Here is a 21114-nt window from a genome sequence, read left to right on the forward strand (position 1 = left end):
TAGGTGTAAGTTCAGAAAAGTTCTTTGATTAACAGTCCAATCTCATTTCTCATTCTTCCAAGTTCACTGGTTGCAGGCAAATCTTATATTATCCACAGAATTTAACATTTATAAAGTTCACCAAGCTTTGGTGCTTGAAAGGTAAATGGTTACTGCTCAGGAAAGCTCTTGTCGGTTTTCAGAGAGATATTTGTTGTTCCAGGACACCCACAACCGATTTACTTCCATTAGCCACTTCAGTATCTTGCTGACAAAACTTGCCCACTCAGGGTTCTCCAGATGATAACCTCTTTCTTTCAGGTCACCACAGAGTGCTTTTTTGTTTCTCTTATTCCAAGTGAAACATGAGACAGCCAGTCCTCTCCTCTTGCATGAACCAAGAGGGCTTTGACCAGGCTGAACTAAGCATTCACAACCTGTTTTCCAAAATGGGGTTTTCCACAAGCTTGCCGGCTTGTCCTGTTCCAGTCCCAGCTGCTGTTTCTGACTGCAATACTGTAGAACTGATCTGTTGCGCGCGCGCGCACGCGCACACACACACACACACACACACACACACACACACACACACACACACACACACAGAAAGCCTGTTTAACTCTGCTTGCAAAACCACATGACCCTCTTAGAACAGTAAGTTCCCTTCCAGACATAATGCAGCTCTGACAAGTTCTTTCATCTATTGCCTTTTTGTAAACAACAATCCATTAGTGAAGTCTCTTGAGCACTCTCCAAAGCTTTTGCAAAGGCTTTGAGGCCCCGACATGTCTAGCATTTAGCAGAGCTCCAATATTTTAAATAAGATCTGTTTTAAAGTGTTTGTATGTGACCTAGACTAACAAACCATGCCCTATTGTATCTCCCAAAAACATATCTATATTCTGACAGACACTAGTCAAACCTCACCTGAAGGATTCAGTTGCTTCATTATGAACAAAATTTATTGAAATCAGCTTGTTTAAAGCACTATTACCAAACAAAGGAAATTCTACAAATCAAGTATTCCCTTTCTTCAATGGCCAAACAAAACAAGACATTAAGTCCCTGTCATCAAAAATGCTGAAGACTGGGGGAAATTTAAAATGTAGAAGGATATTTCAGTTAAATAAAGATACTTTAAAGTTAAAAATATAGTCTTTTACTGGGTTTTTGAGCTTCCAAGCTTTGCTGAGAGCTTCTCAGCCTCTTTCCATCTATATTGGTGCTTCAACTATATAAATGGAGGTTTGGTGGTGTAATCTTATGAAGTGGTTTGATAGGATGGAAATAGAGAGGATGGGATATAATTTAGCCACTGGATGATTGGGAATGGGGAAGAATTAAACTGATAAATATGTGAATCTCAGTTGGATCCCTGTGTGTAATTCCGATTGAATTGCAGAGGATGATGAGTAACTGACTTGATAATATTTAAATTGAGTTTTTCCCGCTCAGCTTTTCTGGAGCATTTAATCCTAAAAGTTTTGGGCTGGATGTTCCCAAGTTCAGTGAAAACCTTGGTTCTCCACATGTCCTGCAGAACTGTTGTAAATCTTACTCCAGGAAAGAAAATGAAAAATTCCTGAAAGAAAATGCCTAAATCCTTATGGAAGAGAAGTCCATTTGACTTTTTTGGTCTGTGCACAAAGCTGGAATGGATTAGGCATGGCATGATTCTGATTGTTTGAGTCTCAGGCCTAGGAAGCCTCCAAAAACTAGCAACAACTCCCAAACTAGTCTTTCTAAACTAAGATTTTTCCTAAAGAAATTCCATTACTATATTAGGTTCTGCCAGACTAAGGTGCTCCTGACCATCTCATCTTTTCATTAAGTCATAACAGTGCTAAAACATACCCTTCATCCAATTATCCATCTATATCAATCCCATTTACTAGCTCTTGATCTATAATCTTCTGTGCCTTGACGATTCAAGTGCTCGTCAAGTTTATTTTAGATATGCACTCCATGTTCAGTTGGCTACATGAAATTGAAACGAGTAGACCAAAAATGGGGGACAGTCTAATATTTTCAATAACTCGGCGATGTAGCTCAGTTTTATTAAACAATTATCAGGATTAAATGAACAATGAAAAGGCTCTTATATTTTAAGAGATATATTTGTTCATTAGCTGGTGTACTTTTTGGGTTTTGAAATTCGTTGATAAGGCCAGTGTATATTGCCCACGTATCATTCTCTTTGAGACATTGGTAGTGAGCCACTTTCTTCAACTGCTGCAGTTCTTTTGGAGAAAGTTTGACGGCTAGACAATTTCAGGATTTGAAATCATTAATGAAGAATTAATTATATATTTTCAGGCCAGTTGATGTATGACTGAAGGGAACATTACATGTTGCAGAAACCATGAGTTTGGAATTGTAAACAATAACGAGACTACATGTTGAACACAGTTATAGTACTGAGGAAGGGCTCATCATAATACTTTTGGGCTATACTTACAATGACAAAACTTAAATGTAACTGTAATAACCTGCATTTTTCCCAGTCTCATGTGAAAGAAAGAATTTATTGTGCATTTTTTATGATTTGAGAATATCTCAATACTTATCGTTTGTCATGAGTATTTTTTGCTATTTTTGTAACATATGGGATTGCAGCGACATGTGAAAGGAAAATTCACGCAACAGTAGTAGCTAAAAGACCAGGAGAAATTTCATTTATGGTAATTTTTTGTATTGAGCTGGGACTCTCAGTTTAGTATCTCATGGAGGAACAGCATCTCCATGAATACAGTGCTGCTTGAGAGCTGCTTTAGACTGACAGTCTGGATTATATGGGTCATGAACCCTCAACCTTATGATTTGAAGCAGAAATGTTACACCTGATCTTACAGCTGATCTTTCCCTGTAGTTTATACTGTATCAAAATACATTTAATGTGCAAAAAACAATCCATAATAGAATAAAGAGATATGTGACCTATTTAAGTGACCCCCAAGAAACCTGTCAGCAGTGCCCCTTTTATTAAATGCATCAGGGAATGTTGTCATTTCAAAATTATACAAGACTGTAGCAATTTATTTTTAGAAGAAAACACTACAGGAAAAATGAGCTCTTCTGAAGATTAAAATGAAGAGTGAAATTGGGTTATAAACATCAAACCACAAAACAGCATATGCATATACTGTGACGTAGGAGTGCATCAATCAAATGTGTTTCCTGCCTCAGTATTAATGGACATTTTGTTTTTGAAAGTGGTTAGATCTACTGATTATCTATTTTTCATGACATCTTCTGGACTTTGGACGTCATTTTGCTTGCTACAGTCAAAAACCTGCAAGATGAATTCAGTACAAGGGAAGGAAGTATCAATTTCCTCTCCACACATGAAATATGCAGCTCTTGAGGAAGACATGGTTTCACATGAACATGTAACTATAAATGTACCTTTGAAAATGATTACACACGTAATTAAATGATTAAACACGTAATTAGTGTTTACAATCTGAAAAAAAAACACAATAGATGATTTGATTACGTGGATGTCATTGGAAAAGATTTTATTTGTTGATCACTTTTCCTATTTTATGCATGTCCAGTATGTTTAATAGAAAATATGTGCAGGTTGTTTACTGTTTCCAAATGGAAGATTGCAAAAAAGGTAATTTTCAAAAAGTTATTATTTGGAAATTAAAAACAAATTGTTCCTTAGCTTTAATACCAGTGATAATTAATCATTTAACTAAGGTTTATGCAAAAAATGTTAGTGCAAGTGGCTTGACTTAATTTACCTTATTTTAATGCAGTTAATTTTTCTCAGCACTTTGGTAATATTAATTAGGTTTTAAACGTTGAATTAAAAATGCATATTTAATAGTTCTTAACTTCAGTACCAGAAATATTTAAAATAATTTTAAAAAATAAGCCTTCGATGGAAAACAAAGTTAAAGGCTGTCAGATCATTTTCAAGTGCAAATTTGTTGCTTGAGGCCTTCCTACCTCATTGTACCCCAATTGGGGGTAGAGGTCTCCATATCCAAAAAAGGTAAATGTCATTTCATTCAGGCAGCTGGTAGTGAGTCCAGACAAAGAAGCTGATGGACTGGGTTTTTTTCCCTTCTTCATTTTCCAGGATTGACTTTGGCTGAATCAGAAATGCTCCTCCTGCTTTGCTAAAATAGCAACATGATCTCAAGGCTGCAATGGAATTAAATGGGCGTGAATAAAATCAGCATGAGCTGCAAGTCTCTCATTCATAAGAATTTAAATAACTCGTACATATTAAGTAAGTAATAATAGTAATAATAAAAATGTTTTAAATAACAAAATAATTGAAATAGTTTAAAACTTTGAAAACTCAAATACTTTAAAAGAAATTTGCACAACATGCCTTTTTCCCTGAGCGACTGTAGTCAGATATGTAGAGGGACAGCAGGGTAAGTATAATGGTTAGCGCAACACTGTTACAGCAGCGGCGACTGGGGTTCAAATACAGCGCTGTCTGTAAGGAGTTTGTATGTTCTCCCCATGTCTGCGTGCATTTCCTTCTGGCACTCTGGTTTCCTCCCACTGTTCAAATGTACTGGGGGGTGGTAGGTCATTTGGGTGTAATTGGACAGCATTGGCTAGTATGCCAAAAGCGCTTGTTACCATGCTGTATAACTAAATTTAAAAATAACCTTCTCCATGTCTAACTTTCTGCAGGAACTGAGAGCAGATATAAATGATTTAATGATTTTCCACGGGATGGCTAGTAGTGCAATACCTGTTGGAAAGGTGGCTAACTATACTTGTATCAATGGGGCCAGCTGATCTTAGGAATAGATGGACAGAAGACAGTTGGTGTACCACAATCCCAGAAATAGACTGGAAGGATTCTATCCAGCAATACCTCAAGACATCCAAGAGACTAATTTACCAGCTTAATCATGTTTTTTGGCCCAATATGATTTTTGTCTGTCAACAGAGGGTATAATTTTCACAATACATAGAGAATAGGCTCCTGGTGTCTTGTATTTTGCCCAGAGCCTTTTGTAAATAAGTCATAATTTAAAAGTCCACAGAAATATGGCTGAATTACTTTTAATTTAATTTTAATTAAATTACTTTTAATAAATTTAATTTTATTTAAAACACTGAAGAAGCTGATTCCGTCCCAATTACACCCTATTAACCTACAAACTCATACGTTTTGGAAGATGGGAAGAAACCAGAGCACCCATGGAAAACCCACGCAGGTCATGGGGAGAACATACAAACTTCTTACAAACAGTGCTGTTTCGAGCCTGAGTCACTGATGCTGTTGTAGTGTCATGCTGCCAACTTGTACATGTAGGTGCAACATTTCATGCTAATATGGACTTAGCTTAGTTTGAATAGGGTACAGGTGTTGGAAAGTTGCAGGTTTAAAATTGCCATCTTTATCTACATTGTAAATTTATCTACATTGTAAATGGGCTTTAGTTGCCCATTCAGAGCCAGCTCTTCAGCGCTTGACGTCCTGCTTTGCGGAAACTGCCAAAATGTTTGGCCTGGAAGTCAGCCTGAAGAAAACTGAGGTCCTCCATCAGCCAGCTCCCCACCATGACTACCAGCCCCCCCACATCTCCATCGGGCACACAAAACTCAAAATGGTCAACCAGTTTACCTATCTCGGCTGCACCATTTCATCAGATGCAAGGATCGACAATGAGATAGACAACAGACTCGCCAAGCCAAATAGTGCCTTTGGAAGACTACACAAAAGAGTCTGGAAAAACAACCAACTGAAAAACCTCACAAAGATAAGCGTATACAGAGCCGTTGTCATACCCACACTCCTGTTCGGCTCCGAATCATGGGTCCTCTACCGCCATCACCTACGGCTCCTAGAATGCTTCCACCAGCGTTGTCTCCGCTCCATTATCAACATCCATTGGAGCGCTTTCATCCCTAACGTTGAAGTACTCGAGATGGCAGAGGTCGACAGCATCGAGTCCACGCTGCTGAAGATCCAGCTGCGCTGGATGGGTCACGTCTCCAGAATAGAGGACCATCGCCTTCCCAAGATCGTGTTATATGGCGAGCTCTCCACTGGCCACCGTGACAGAGGTGCACCAAAGAAAAGGTACAAGGACTGCCTAAAGAAATCTCTTGGTGCCTGCCACATTGACCACCGCCAGTGGGCTGATATCGCCTCAAACCGTGCATCTTGGCGCCTCACAGTTTGGCGGGCAGCAACCTCCTTTGAAGAAGACCGCAGAGCCCACCTCACTGACAAAAGGCAAAGGAGGAAAAACCCAACACCCAATCCCAACCAACCAATTTTCCCCTGCAGCCGCTGCAACCGTGTCTGCCTGTCCCGCATCGGACTTGTCAGCCACAAACGAGCCTGCAGCTGACGTGGACTTTTACCCCCTCCATAAATCTTCGTCCGCGAAGCCAAGCCTAAGAAAAGAAATGTGTAATTTTATTGAATCTACCTCCCCACTTCAAACTTATTTGAAGTAAAAAAAAATCTAATTTTATGTTCACCATTGAAATTGTGTTTGATTACCTGGAAGGGAATAATGACATGGCAACATTTATTTAAAAAAAAGTGTTACAAGATCAAACCAGCAACCACAAAGAAGGCAGATCACACAGGGGTAAAGATGAACAATTACTTTATTAACAAAAAATTCACCTTCAAACTTTAATTCAAAATCCCCCCTTTTATAACAATGCCCACTGGTTACTATGCAAATTTCTATAACAGCGTAAAACTAATAAATTCTCCAGCCTAAATATAACATATGTAATTAAAGTCTGTTATATTTCCAACCAGCCCACAGAAAAAACTTAGACACAAAACAAACACAAAACACACAAGACTCACAAAAACTTCGATCTCAACCGAAGCAAAGATCGTAAACAAAATTCAGTTTGTTTGGTAAACTGAAGCCAAAAGATCTTAGAGAGAGAGAGCACAAGATTCAAAGTTGTCTTCTTGTGTTGCTTGCAGAGAGAGGAACCACTGACTTGGTCCAGATCCTTCTGGCTGTCTTCGGAATGTTCATCCTTTTTGAAATCCCAACATTCTAAACTGTCCTCCAGACCATGACTCATGCTCTGGGCCTTTTTCCACTCCACAGCACCTCCAGTGGTGGTTTATCATCCAAGTCCAGAATTTTTTTTCATTTTCTGCACATGCTCAGTCTGTCTCCCACTCTCTCAGCAGTCCACCTTAACCTTGGCTCTCTAAGGCAAACTGTCACTTTTTAAAACCACACAACATACAAGCCAATACACAACACAAAATTCTGTAACAAATGGAACAAGCAGCTGACACAGATACTAGTTAGCAGAAGCCAACTTACTCAGGCCAGTTCAAGGAGAAATATGTAATATAAGGGAAAGTAGCAATTTCAGAAGTTTATGGTGCTTCACCTTTTTAAAAAAAAAACCTACCCAGGCACAAGGGTACTGCAGTCAGGAAAGATGATCTGGTCACACATTGTAAGACGTTGGCAGGTGGACCTTTTGAAAAATGGGCTGTTTTGAGTTTAGGGGCCTGTTCAGTCACGAAATATCATGTCACCAGATCCATTGGCAGATTGAATCCAGGGACAAGCATATACGTGCATGCATGGGATTCAGTTCATAGTGTAGAGAGATAAAGGTGGGGAAAGTGCCCTTTAATGGCAGCTGTTACATTGGGATCATTTAAAGGTATTTCACTACAGATTGAGATTTCTGAGTTTTATTGTCAATGAGTAAAAAAAATCCTAGTCAGAACCTATGGTTAGCCAATAGATTTTAAACATGCATAGACAAGGGTAGATATCAGAGCTACATTACTATCCGAACAATACAATTTATTTTGATAGATCTCCCTTTAAGTTTATTCATATTGGCTGATAAGGGTAGTGGTGGTGGTTTTGGGCTGTGATACAGGATCTTCTGAAATATCCCTCTTGTACAATCAAACGTAGAAGGAACCAGTGGATTGAAATGTGAAAGTGAGTTAATAGATCTAAAATTGATCATTCTGCGCATGCACTCCAACAAAGAAAGTGAGGAAAAGTCCGTTTGTATAAGCTGGGTGAGGGTGTGGTTGGACTCCAGCACCAGAGTTATCACACCTCAGAATATGTAAGGATAAACAAATGGTGTCAAGTTTCATATATGACACTGACAAACTACTGATGATAAACTTCACAAACAATATTGATCTGAAATAAGTTATGGCAAATATCTCCTGCTACCTCCTCAGATATTGAGAGAACTAACTTAGTTATTGAGAAATACTCAACAGGTTAGACAGCATCTGTGAAAAGAGAGTGAAAATTTTTGGTCCATGAAAATACATCAGAGATTTTCAGCATCTGCAATTTTTTGATTTTCATCATTAGTTTCTTTTTTTTTACTTCCAAAACAATATAGTACTTTTTGAAAGATTCCACTTTGAACAGTGTAACTTAGTCAAAATGTATGATATGCAAAACCAATTAAAATAGCCTTTTCTCACTTCACCTTTTGGTACTTCTAATGAGGTAAGAATTAGAGATTGATTCAGTGGCCTCTGGGAAATTTTTTCCAGAATTGAATTATCAGTGACCAAAAAAGCATTCGATGAGTCTGAACTCTGATCACTTTGTCACCATGTCAGCTTACTTCCCTAATGATATTAATAAATGAGAAATTTTTCTTCTTGAAAAAAACATTACAAGTAATATTATTCAGTATGTGTTTGTCAGATTGCAAAAAAACTAGATAATCACATTTAAACTTTTAAAAATTTGAGAACCACTGTAATATTTTTGCCTGCAAATCAAAATTCTACATTTGTAAAATATATTCTGAAAATGTGCATTAAAAATAAATCTTGTTCACTAATTTAAAAAAAATCAGAACAAATTAATATTGACCAGTAGCAATTGCATATTAAAGATCAAACTTATTTGTAGATCTTCCATGGGCTTTCAGTGTGTTGGATTCAGGTGTATAAAAAAACCCAAGAAACTTGTGGGACTAGAAAAAAAATGCTAAGCTGTATGATCTTAATGATCAGTTTGCTTACTGATGCAAAAAGCAATTGAACTAGATATCGTCTGTCAAGATACTTAATTCAGTGGAAACCATGAAGTAAAACAGAAGGAAACAAATAAATTGAGTTTAAGAGAAAAGTAAAAGAGAACCATCTTATGTTATGTCTTATTTAATACAGCATTTAGGATGAAAACCATCTGAACTGTGATGGTGTTTTGAGAGGCTGGCGTTGAACCATCAGCTCTTGTTTGAGCGACAACATGGATCCCTTCCAATTTGTTTGCCCCAGCAACAGGTCTAAGGCAGACGTAGATCTCACTGGCTCTACACAAAGCCCTGAAACACCTGGACAGCAAATATGCATACATCAGGATGCTTTTTATCGACTCCAGTTCAGTATTTAATGCTGAATCGCCTCAAAACTGAGCAGCAGACTCCAAGACCTGGGACACAACATCACTCTGTAATTGGATCCTGGATTTCCTCACCTCCAGACTACAATAAATAAGGATTGGTCAGAACATCTCCTTCACAATCTCCATCAGTACTGGAGCACTATTCTTAGCCCCCCCCCCCTCCCCCAACACTCTACTCACTTTACACCTTATGATTGTGTCACTCGGGACGACGATTACAAATTAGCTGATGATACTATGGTAGTGAGTTGTATATAAAAGAGCAATAAGTCAGGATCCAGAAGGAGGACAATACTCGTCTGTATGGAGCCCTCACACTCAGTGTCACCAAAACCAAGGAGCTGGTGGTGAACTTTAGGAGGGGAAAACCAGAGATGTATGAACCAGTGATTATTGGGGTGGAGAGGGTAAGTAAATTTAAATTCCTGGGGATCACTATCTCAAAGGACCTTTCCTCGAACCAACACACGAATGGCATCATGAAGAAAGCATGCTGGTGCCTCTACTTTCTCAGAGATTTAGTATGACATTGAAAACCTTGGCCAACTTCTACAGATGTGTCGTGGAAAGTGTGCTGCATCATGGCCTGATTTGGTGGGGGGGGGGGGGGGCACCAATACCTCTGAGTGGAAAGCCCTGCAAAAGGCAATGGACACAGCCCAGTACAACACGATTTCCCCATGATTGAGAAAATCTGCATGGAATGCTGCTGTCAGGGAGTAGCAGCAATCATCAAGGATCCACACCACCCATGCTCAGTTCTTGCTGCTGCCATCTGGGAAGAGGTGTAGGTGCCACCATAATCTTTGAGGAGACTTAGTATGTCACAGAAGACTCTTGATAACTTCTACAGGGGGTACTGTGGAAATGCTGTATTAAATAAGACATACATATTTCTGTTGGTTACATCACTGTCTGGTATGGAGATGCCAACTCTCAGAACAAGAAAAATCTCCAGAGGGTTGTTAACTCAGTCTGCGACATCATGGGCACCAGTCTTCATTCCATCGAGGGCATCTACATGAGGTGGTGTCTTAAGAAAGCGGCCTCTATCCTCAAAGACCCTCACCACCCAGGCCATGCCCTCTTCATTCAGCTACCATTGGGGAAAAAGGTACAGATGCCTAAAGATGAGCACAAGGACAGCTTCTTCCCCTCCGCCATCAGATTCCTGAATGATCCATGAACCAAAGACACGGCCTCACTTTGATTTTTCATGCATTTGTAGGGATTTATATGAATGTTTTCACTGTGATGCTACCACAAAACAAATATTCTGACATGTACATGACAATAAATTCTGATTGTGACAACTGGAATCACCAGGTTCAGGAACAGCTGCTACCCCTCCACCATCGGACTCAACGACAAACTCCGTCAGAGACCATTTATGGCCTCTTGCTTTTCATATTATTTAATATTGAATATTTATTTTCTGTATTGAACAGTTTGTTTCTATTTCTTTCTTTGTTAATATTTCTCTCATTTGTACACGTATAATTTCTGGTCATTTAAAAAGTATCCAATTTTGTGAAATTAATATAATCAAACTTTTGGAGGAGGATGGGATCTCAGGCAGCGACTTCTTGATCACCGCATTTAAAGTTATTCACTTAACGCTTCGCAATGAATGCTGCAGGCCCTGCTGCAGGCCCTGCTGTTACTTTCATCACAAACCAGCAGCCTTTGCAGGGTTGGTGCTAATATTGAGTTCAAGGCTAAAGCACTCTGTGAGAAAAACAACCAAACAATAATTGAAAAGTAATTTGCTGTTTGCAAATTGTGAAAAGTTGCTTCAGTCATAGTGATGAAGTAATTCTAACAACTGATGTGATTCAAATCTTGTACTGCTTACCAGGCGATCTTTCAGACAAGCAAATGTCTGAAATCCCACCTTTAAGTTAATTATGACGCCCTGCTCCACCCTCCCACACAGTTGAAAACAATGAGTAAACTTTAAGAGGGGCTAGAATAATGAATATCAGAGAGTTATTGTAAAATTATAAACTAACAATTCAAAAACCAGGTGGAAATAAAACTGAAAAAAGAGATAAGGGATAAAATTCAATGCCCTTGAAATTATGATTGCTTCCATGCCTCAACTGCGAGCCCAGGATTGTGAATGGCTAGTACCGATTAAAGGTTGCCTGGACTAGTCAAATCCCTCATGTACTTCTAAGACATTCTGATAGAAGGTATCTTGGGTAACTGAGAAGGTTAATATTACTTGTGAAAAAGTAGGCTTCATGGTCTGTAGATATTACACAGAGGCTTTGATCTAAAAGAGATGTGAGCCCAGAAATTATTTATTTATTGAACAACAGTATTGGGTTTCCTTGTGTAATACTGCATTATAGGTGTATGGACGGAGTGGTTGAATTTGCTGAAATTCCAATTTTCCATAACTCAAAGCTTTTGTATTGTGAAATGCGATTTGAAAAATATTGTGTTTATTGTTTTCCACATAAGCTTCACATGAGCACATTTTTATTCTGTAACTCAAGTTTTTTAAGGCTGAATTTCTGTAACCTGAACTGCCATAACATGAGGAGTTATCCTGCACAAGCAACACTCTTGCAAATAGAGTTGGTTATTTTTCTGATTAATTATTTTTAAGCTGTGGGAAGAAATTGAACTGCTCAGAGGAAACTCATGTGGTCACAGAGAAAATGAGCAAACTCCACACAGAATTCTCCTTCAGATATCAGCAGAGGCCAGCTTTGAACCCAAGATACTGGAGCTGTGAGGTGACTTCTCTACCACCTGTTCCACCATGCCACTCTAGTTCTATGAAGGACCATGAGTTAGCTTTAGTTAACAGTATTTCAGACTCCTCTGTCTGTATGCTGCAGTATGGAGGTATTGATCATGTTGGTTCATCTGATCTTCCACTCAGATCTGAACTTCCCATTGCTTTCTGGGGTCTTCGGTAATATCCAGGGTGAAAGTCTGAACGTGCATCATATCTAGTCCTTATAAGAACATAAGAAATAGGAGCAGGAGGAAGCCATTTAGGCCATTGAGCCTGCTCTGTCATTCAATGTGATCATCTCCACCTACCTGCCTTTTCCCCATATCCCTTAATTCCCCTACTATGTTAAAATCTATCCAACCTCATCTTAACTATAATTACTAAGGTAGCTTACACTGCTTCAATGTTCAATGAATTCCATGGATTCACCAGCCTCTGAGAAAAGCAGTTCCTCCTCATCTCCATCCTAAATCTACTACCCTGGATCTTGAAGCTATTTCTCCCAGTTCTAGTCTCCTCCGCCAATGGAAACAACTTGCCTACCTCAATCTTATCTAGGCCTTTCATAATTTTATATGTTTCTATAAGATCCCTTATCATTCTTCTAAATTCCAACAAGTGGAGTCCCAGACGACTCAATCTCTCATCATAGGTCAACCCTCTCTTCTCTGGAATCAACCTGGTGAACCTCTTCTGCACCCTATGGCATGTATTTCAATTCATTCATTTCAATTAATTTCTTTGGGGTCTCCAATTTTCATTAAAAAACCATGTGAAGGGAAGTAGTTTGTTTTCTTACTCTATTTTACTTCCTAAGAATGTTTTGATGAACTTATAATAAGGAGTCACGTTTGCAATATACATTTTGAAAATTATTGACATATAGTAAAACCCCGAAATACGGAATTCAAGCAACCGGCAGAAAAAATAGAGCAGAAAATAAATAAATATGGAAGTTTAACATTGGCACACCTTGTTGTTAGTTCACCAATCGCACAAAGCAGAATCTCAAGCAATTGGAAAATTCACTTATCCGGCATTTACCAGGTGCTGGATAAGTGAAATCAGGGGTTTTGCAGTATTTTGAATGTGTTAGGAATATCTGTGGAAAAGACTTTCTTCAACACTGTTTGAAGTCCACTCTGCCTTACAGTATAAGTGAAACGGTAGCCTCTTTTAAATTGCAGCACCTGGGACCCAGGTGCAATTACTGGGGAAAAGGTGATGGAAGCATCTTTTAAATTGCAGGGGGACTGACCCATTAAATTGATAACTCGGCAATTTAAGGGGGATCCCACCCCTGCAATGATGCGTCATGCACTCACTGGAAGTACCGCCACATGTTCAGATCCTGGCTGACCGGTCACACACGCAAGCGCTAATGTCACCCGAATAAGGAGGTTGCCAATTTTGTTTTCAAATTGGCTGTGGATGAAACCTAAGTAAGTTTAACTTGGTTCCCTGATTACCTCTGAAGTAGGTCAGGGACCTGGTTGGATTCCTACGGTTGACCTGGATGGACCTTTTCTAACTAGGGCGTTAACTGGACAAATTGGCCAGTTAACCCCATTTTACATAGCAGTTTGAAAGGGCCTGATGCTGGCTGCAGAATATCAATGCAACTGTGAAACTAGTGTGGGGAACGATGACAGGTTAAAACAGGAGCATATGCTTTTCCTCTCTTTGTTTATTACAATCACCGTTTTATTTGCATCATTTGCATCTGTGAATATCTCTTTCTCTATCCCTTTACTTATCTCTTTTTCTAACTCATGGCATATTGTGGTAATTTAATTTATGCTGTCATTGTATCTTATGTTCTCTATGGCTGCAACAAGTAAGAATTTATGTGTATCTACACATTTTAATTACTGTATATAGATGATAATAAACTCTTTTGCTCTGAAACAATCACAAACATTATTTTAATAAAGTAATCAATTAATCAATCAAACAATCAATATTCTTCTAATCTCCACCCCCCAGTTCATAATTCACAGATTACACTTTATCCACTCATCTGGGTTGCTCTGGCATTGTAGAACCCTTAAAATAGAATGCCAGTACTGGTTGGACTAAATGATTTATCTATGCATTGAATTTCATATGAATCTCTGATGTTAAGTTGATTTTATCTTGCTTCCAAACAGCATTTTCATAGCTTTGCCCATGCATTTTAAGGCGATTGCAAAAATCCTAACTGGTTGAGAAGGCTTTTCTGTGTCTTTGTAATAAGTGTAGGATTGAGGTCTTCCAGCACACAACCTGACGTTTAAGTTGTTCTCTGTGAACTAGATGAGAGATTATGGATAATGATCTTAAATCATACCAAAGCATCTATGGAATTTAAATTCCATATTTAAAAGTGTCAATTTATGCATTGTAATTTCCTTCATCAATGTTTGTTGATAGCCTTCATGGAAGAAAATCTGTCATTGTAATTTGTATTTCTAACTCTGGAATCACTAATATGAATGCCAATTTGAAAGGCAAAATCTCTTAGTTCAAAGTGCAATTTAGGATGAACTATGAATATTCAGTTTGTGAGTGATACATTTAAAACATTCATAAGCTTGGAGTAAAATGCACCTAAAAGGTGGTTTTGCATTGTTTGTGCCTGGTTTAACATGAAGAAGGTGATGCTTGTTCAAAAATAATGGTCAGAGATAAGTAATACATGCTTATCAATAATATTATTATCCAGAATTTCTAGTGTATTAAATTTCAGTTTGTCAAATTATTTAGAAATTTATGTCAATTTCCTGAGGTTCAAATATTAATTTTTTTGGCCTAGTATTTCCAAATTTAGGGTTAAAAGTTACTTCATGCCATAAGGTTTTAAACTAGTACAGACAAAGAGGAATTCATTGGCTGCCGGCCAATTGCTGAAATGTTTTGGGCCACAGCAGTCAGCCTGTTCTATGAAATATATCAACCAAGACTGCTCTTTAGGAGATTTAGGGCTTGTTTATTTTCTGGCAGATATATTTTCATTTTGATTTAAAGGATGACCTGTGAGCAAGAGGTCACATTGACAAAAAATGTGCACTTCTTTCTAAATTGTGGTTATGTTAAACTTGTCAATGTAAAATGTCCTATTTTCTGCTTTATTTTGATACAAATGTTTTTCCGCTCTGAAACATGCAGGAAAGGCAATGAGCTCAATTCGAATACAAACATATTCTGGAATTTGTTTAAGCATGTGCTTGGTTAGTAGATACACTGCATAAAACAGATCGTAAATTAATTTTAGTTTACCTTGCAAAAGATTAATTGCTTCAAATTCAATTAGCTTGTTCAAATTCAAAGTTTTGATTAGAGTCTTGGAAGAGTCGTATAGATTCTGAGTATGATTGGAATGGAACCAATTAGACAATTCCTTTTTCTTACCATTGGGCTGTAGTCTGCCCAAGCAGAATCTGCGGTGTTGATCCTTTAGTTTATGTTGAGCCTCACTCTGGCAGTGGAGAATGCCAAGGCAGTCAAGTCTGTGTGGGAATGGAAGGGAAGTTGAAATGACCTGCAGCAGGGAACTCGGACTGGCCATTGTAGGAGAAGGATAAATGTTCTGTAAAACAGTTTCCAAGTCTGCCTTTGGTCTCACCAATGTAGAGGAGGCTATATTGGGAGCACCGAAAGTAGTAGATGGGGTCAGAAGAGGTCCACCTAAACCTTTGCCTTGTATGCAAGAGTCGGTTTAGGTCCCTGATGGTGGTGAGGGAAGAGGTGTAAGAGCATGAGTTGATATTCCAGTGGTTGTAGGAAAATGTACCAGGGGTCATGGAAAAGTGGGTGAGGAGGGATAAGCAGATACAGATAAGAGAATCATGGAGGGAAAAATCTCCATGGAAAGTAAAAAGAGGTGGATAGGGGTAGATATGTCTGGTGGTGGGATCTAGATGTAGCTGGCAGAAATGACAGAAGATGATTGCTGAATGTGGAGGCTGGTTGAGATCAGATGCAGCGGAAGCAGAAAAACTGGGAGAAATGGATGGCATACTTACAGGAGGCCAAGTAGGAGGAAGTGCCGTCAAGGCAGCTGTGGGAGTCAGTGAGTTTGTAGTAAATGTCAGTACACAGCTTGTCTTCTGAGATAGAGACAGGTAGATCTAGAAATGGGAGAGAAGTGTCAGAAGTAGCCCCAAATGTGAATTTCAGAACATATTGGAGGTTAGTAATAAAGTTGATAAAATTGACTTTTAAGGATACAGGAAGCAGCCCCAATGCAGTCATAATTGTAATGCAGGAAGAGATGGGGCATGATGCTGAGGTAGGTGCAGTAAAAAGACTTAAACATCAACAACAAAAAGCCAGGCATAGCTAGGACTCAAACATGTGCCCATAGCTACCTGTTTGATTTTGATGGAAATGAAAGGCCTTGAGAAGTTATTCAGGGTGAGAAAAAGTGATTTTGATGGAAATGAAAGGCCTTGAGAAGTTATTCAGGGTGAGAAAAAGTTCTGCCAGGTGAAGTCACATGCTGATGTAACAGCATTGTGTTTATCATGGAGGATTGCTTAGGTGGTTCAAAAATACAACAGAACTCTTGAGCCAAATTCTCTGCTGCATCTATAGAAAATCTGTTATCTTATCTATTTTCGTTGTCATCCAGTGGCAAATTTTGAGATATGGCAAATCGCTCACCTGCAGTTTTACTTAAAGACTGCTGAACAACGCTTCCTTGTAAAAAGGAAGAATTTCACAGAATGCATAATTCCTTACTTTGTTCATGAGTCAAGAAATAAGTACAAAGTATGTACTAATAGCAATATTAAATTAATTTTTCGTGAGATTAGTATTATTGATATAGTGTATATCAACTTTCATAAACAGTTTGATGTGGCAGTATTTATTTATCTTGGTAACAACTTTCAATCACATTAGATTACAATTTCAATAAAACATAAATATAACATTGAGGGATAGTTATGGTGAATATATGTCTAATCTTAGGAATAAGAGATATGAATTGGTCTTCCCCAGGGTGTAATGCTATAGAATACTTGTTTTAGATAGACATTGAATGGCTTGGGTAACACTGCACAATTGCAAAGTAGGCAATTGACATGAAACTTAGTAGTTCAATGAACAGTGAGGTATATGGTAAGATGTTTCTGGGTGACAGGGACAGGTTGGTAAAATGATGAAATTCAATGCAGTTAAGAATGAGGTAACTTTTTTTGATAGAGTCATCAAGCTGTACAGCATAGAAAGAGGCCCTTTGACCAACTTGTTCTTGCTGATCAAGCTGCTTCTCTGAGCTACTCCCATTTGCCTCCACTTGCCTAACTATGTACCAAATGTCATAATTGTACCCAATTCTACCATTTCCTATAGCAACTTGTTCTATATACTGAATATATTACCCTCTGTGTGGAAAAGGTTGCCTCTCAGACCCCTTTTGAATATTTTGTCTCTCATCTTAAACCTATGCTCTCTAGATTTAGACCTGCCCTGTGATTTTGTATACTTCTGTAAGATCACTGCTCAGCCTCCTAAGCTTCAGTGTAAAAAAAAAACTCCTAGCCTATCTAGCCTCTCCTTATAACTCAATCCTTCCAGTTCTGGTAACACCATCATGAATATTTTTTGTACCCTGCCCAGTTTAGAGCAAAGAAATTAGAACTGCAAAAAACATTCCAGTTGTGGCCTCCAACATTTTGTAGAGCTGCGACATAGGATCGCAACTCTTATTCAGGGTATCCTAACCTATGAAGATAAGTGTGCCAAATGCCTTCTTCTCTTCCCTATCTACTTGTGTTGCCACTTTCAGGGAACTTTGTACCAGTTCCCTGAGGTCTCTCCGTTCTATAATACTGCCCAGGGTCCTACCATTTACTGTGTAAATCCTGCCCTGCTATGAATTATCATAATGTAATGCCTCATACATATCTGAATTAACACCTTTTGCCATTCGTTGACCTACTAACTCAGTTGATCAATATCCAGTTGTAATCTGACATAATCTTACTAATCGTCCACTATGCCACCAATTTTGGTGTTATTTGCAAGCAACTTGACCATGCCACCTACTTTCTCATCTAGATCGTTGGTTTAAATAACAGTGGAACCAGCACTGATGTCTACTGAAAACTACATGTCACAGGTCTCCAGTTTGCAAAATAATCTTCTACCATTATCCTCTGACTTCCACCACCACTAATATTTTATGCAGTCGACTAGCTTGTCCTGAATCCTATATGACATTTGGACAGGTACATAGATACCTTCAGAACCAGCCTACCATATGGTACCTCATCAAAAACCTCACTAAAATCCATGTTGACAACATCTTCTGCCTGGTCCTCATCCACGTTATTGCCACCCTTTTCAAAATTGCCATCAATATTTTAAGGTGAGTGAGAAGAGTGTATGCTATCGTATGTGGGTGAGAAGAGATGAAAGAAAAGATTAAGTGGGATGCTTTGTACACGAATATTTGAATAAGCAGGAAAAAATAAAGCAAAACATTTTCAACTTTATCAATAAAGACATAAAATACAAAAGGCAGAAGATTTTGAAACCCTACTGACTGTAAGGAGTTTGTGTGTTCTCCCTGTGTCTGTGTGGGTTTCCTCCAGGGACTCTGCTTTCTTCCCACCATTCCATACATACTGGGGGTGTAGTTAAATGGGGTGTAAATTGGGAGGCACAGACTTGTGAACCAAAATGGCCTGTCACCGTGCTGTATGTTTTTTTTAAATTGTGCTGTATGTCTAAACTTAAATTTTTAAATTTTAAAAATGTGCTGGGTTGGCTTCAATCGGAGCTTTGAGTTCAATTCAGGGCATTGTATTTTTTGTGCTACACTGTGGCACCGACAGACTTCATGATGAGCGATTACAAGCAAGTCCACTTACTTAAGAGGGTATGCTAAAAGATTTGAAACATCAATTTAAATTCATGACACTTTCAAATGAAATGAATAAAAGAAGCTATTTTTAAGGGAAAATATTTAAGGAAAAGAAATCAGGAACATCTTTTTTTTAATTCAACATGAATTAAAATTTAAAATCTACTGCCAGACAGAATGATGGAAGCAGATTTAGTGGTATCCTTCAAGTGGGAAAAAGAAAAATACTTGAAGGAGAAAATCAAATGGGAATATTGCCACAAAACAGCAGAGTTAGTTGGATGCCCTCTCAGATATAACAAGATTTCATGTGCCAGAGGGCTTTATGTGCTGTACAATTCTTTAATTGATGTCACAACATTACAGAGAGTCACCATTCAGAGGTATCACAGTAAACAAAAGGTTCAAAAGTTTCCTCGATGCCAAGTTGTTCCATTACACAGTGTGGTAAACTGTTGTGCTGCCGGCTGAACATGCCTTCTGAGACCGATCCTACCCATAGCCCTTTGCATGCTCCCCATTTCACTCTGCCTTGCTCACTCAATGAGGTGTTTAGCTGTTCCAGTCTATAGTTAATAAAAGCCCATCAGTTTCATAACATCAGTCTTTTGTAACTATTGATGATGCATCACACAGCTTGGACATAAATCATCTCCTTCTAAGTTCAGATTTATTGTCAGAGTACATACATGACATTACATATAACCCTGAAATTCTTTTCCTGCAGGCGAGGCGGAATTACCACCTATTGGTAGTGCAAAATAACGGTACTAAGGATATATGTATACATGTGAACAAATAAAGAAATGTAAATAAACTGACTGTGCAATGCGGAAAGAAAATAACAATAAATTACAAAAGTAAGAGTCCTTAAATGAGTTTCTGACTGAGTCTGTTCCTGAACCTGGTGGTGCAAATCTTGTGGCACCTGTACCTCTTTCTTGGTGGTAGCAACAAGAACAGACCGTGTGCTGGGTGGTGTGGATCCCTTGCTGATTGCTGTTGCTCTCCAATGGCAATGTTCCCTGTAGATGTTCTTGTTGGTGAGGAGGGATTTACCTGTGATGTCCTGGGCTGTGTCCACTACCTTTTGCAGGGCTTTATGCTTAGGAGCATTGGTATCCCCACAACAGACCTTGATGCAGCCAGTCAGCACACTTTCCACCACACAGCTGTGGAAATCTTCCAGGGTTCCTGAAGTCATGCCAAACTTCGACAATCTCCTGAGGAAGTCGAGCGGCTGATGTTCTTTCTTTAATACTCAGAGAATGAAATAAATTTCAAAATTTGGTGGTTGTCTAAATGAGACCAAATTATTTTTGTGTCGCTGTTTGTGAATGTGGGGAGGAGATGGCATGAGTGGAGGGATAGTGATTTGTCAAGAATGAGTTGAAGCGATACAGCTTGAGTGTCTCTTTGCAATGCCATCTATCATTCAGTTGGCCGCTCTCTCAACTCTCAGTCAAGAGATTTAGAGTTCAGATCTTACATGAGAGACTAGAACAGAAATAAACTTGGGTAACCCTACTTGGGAAGAGCTGTTTTGTTAGTTGTAGAATGAAACTGAGACCCTATTTGCTTTCTTAGGTGGATATGAAATATTCCATTGCATCATTTTAAGGAAATACATGGATATTATCCTTAAATTTAGGATATATACAGGTCAATATTTAATTCACAATCTATATTTTTAACACAGATAAGCTAACCATTATAACATTGCTAATTTTGGAGTTTGCTTTGGGAAAATTGGCCTCCACATTTACAATTTCAAGAGCAAAAGCATTTCAAATATATTGCATTGGTTTAAGGACATTCTGAAAGGAACATGAAAAAAGCTGCTGTGAAAATGAAATATTTTCTTTCTTTACACAAACTGGCAGAGTATATCTAGAATTTTGATTGTTTTTTTTTATCTTGTCTTTTCTCCCACCTCTGATTCAATTTTACTCAGGACAAATTATATTGTTTGTCTTTTTCTACTGGGGAACCTAGATTTAAGATATATTCTTTTACCTGTACTCAATGGTGTTCAATGCCACTTCCATGTGGAAGAAGATCTCAAGGAAAAACCTTAAAATGAACTATCAAATATCCCAAAACTGTTTGTAAAATATTTATTTTATCTTTGGATGACAGACAATTTC

At 38.4% G+C, this 21114-nt stretch overlaps 1 long non-coding RNA gene across 1 annotated transcript; it reads left to right on the forward strand.

Moving 5' to 3' along the window:
• The first annotated feature begins 3151 nt into the window (after nt 1-3151).
• LOC138737403 (uncharacterized) lies at nt 3152-19842 on the forward strand. Its single transcript, XR_011340884.1, has 3 exons — nt 3152-3598; nt 4070-4222; nt 18160-19842. It is a non-coding gene; the product is annotated as an uncharacterized lncRNA (long non-coding RNA).
• The last annotated feature ends 1272 nt before the right edge of the window (nt 19843-21114 follow it).

This window comes from Narcine bancroftii, chromosome 6, assembly GCF_036971445.1.
Source record: "Narcine bancroftii isolate sNarBan1 chromosome 6, sNarBan1.hap1, whole genome shotgun sequence".
Classification (NCBI taxonomy): Eukaryota; Metazoa; Chordata; class Chondrichthyes; order Torpediniformes; family Narcinidae; genus Narcine; species Narcine bancroftii.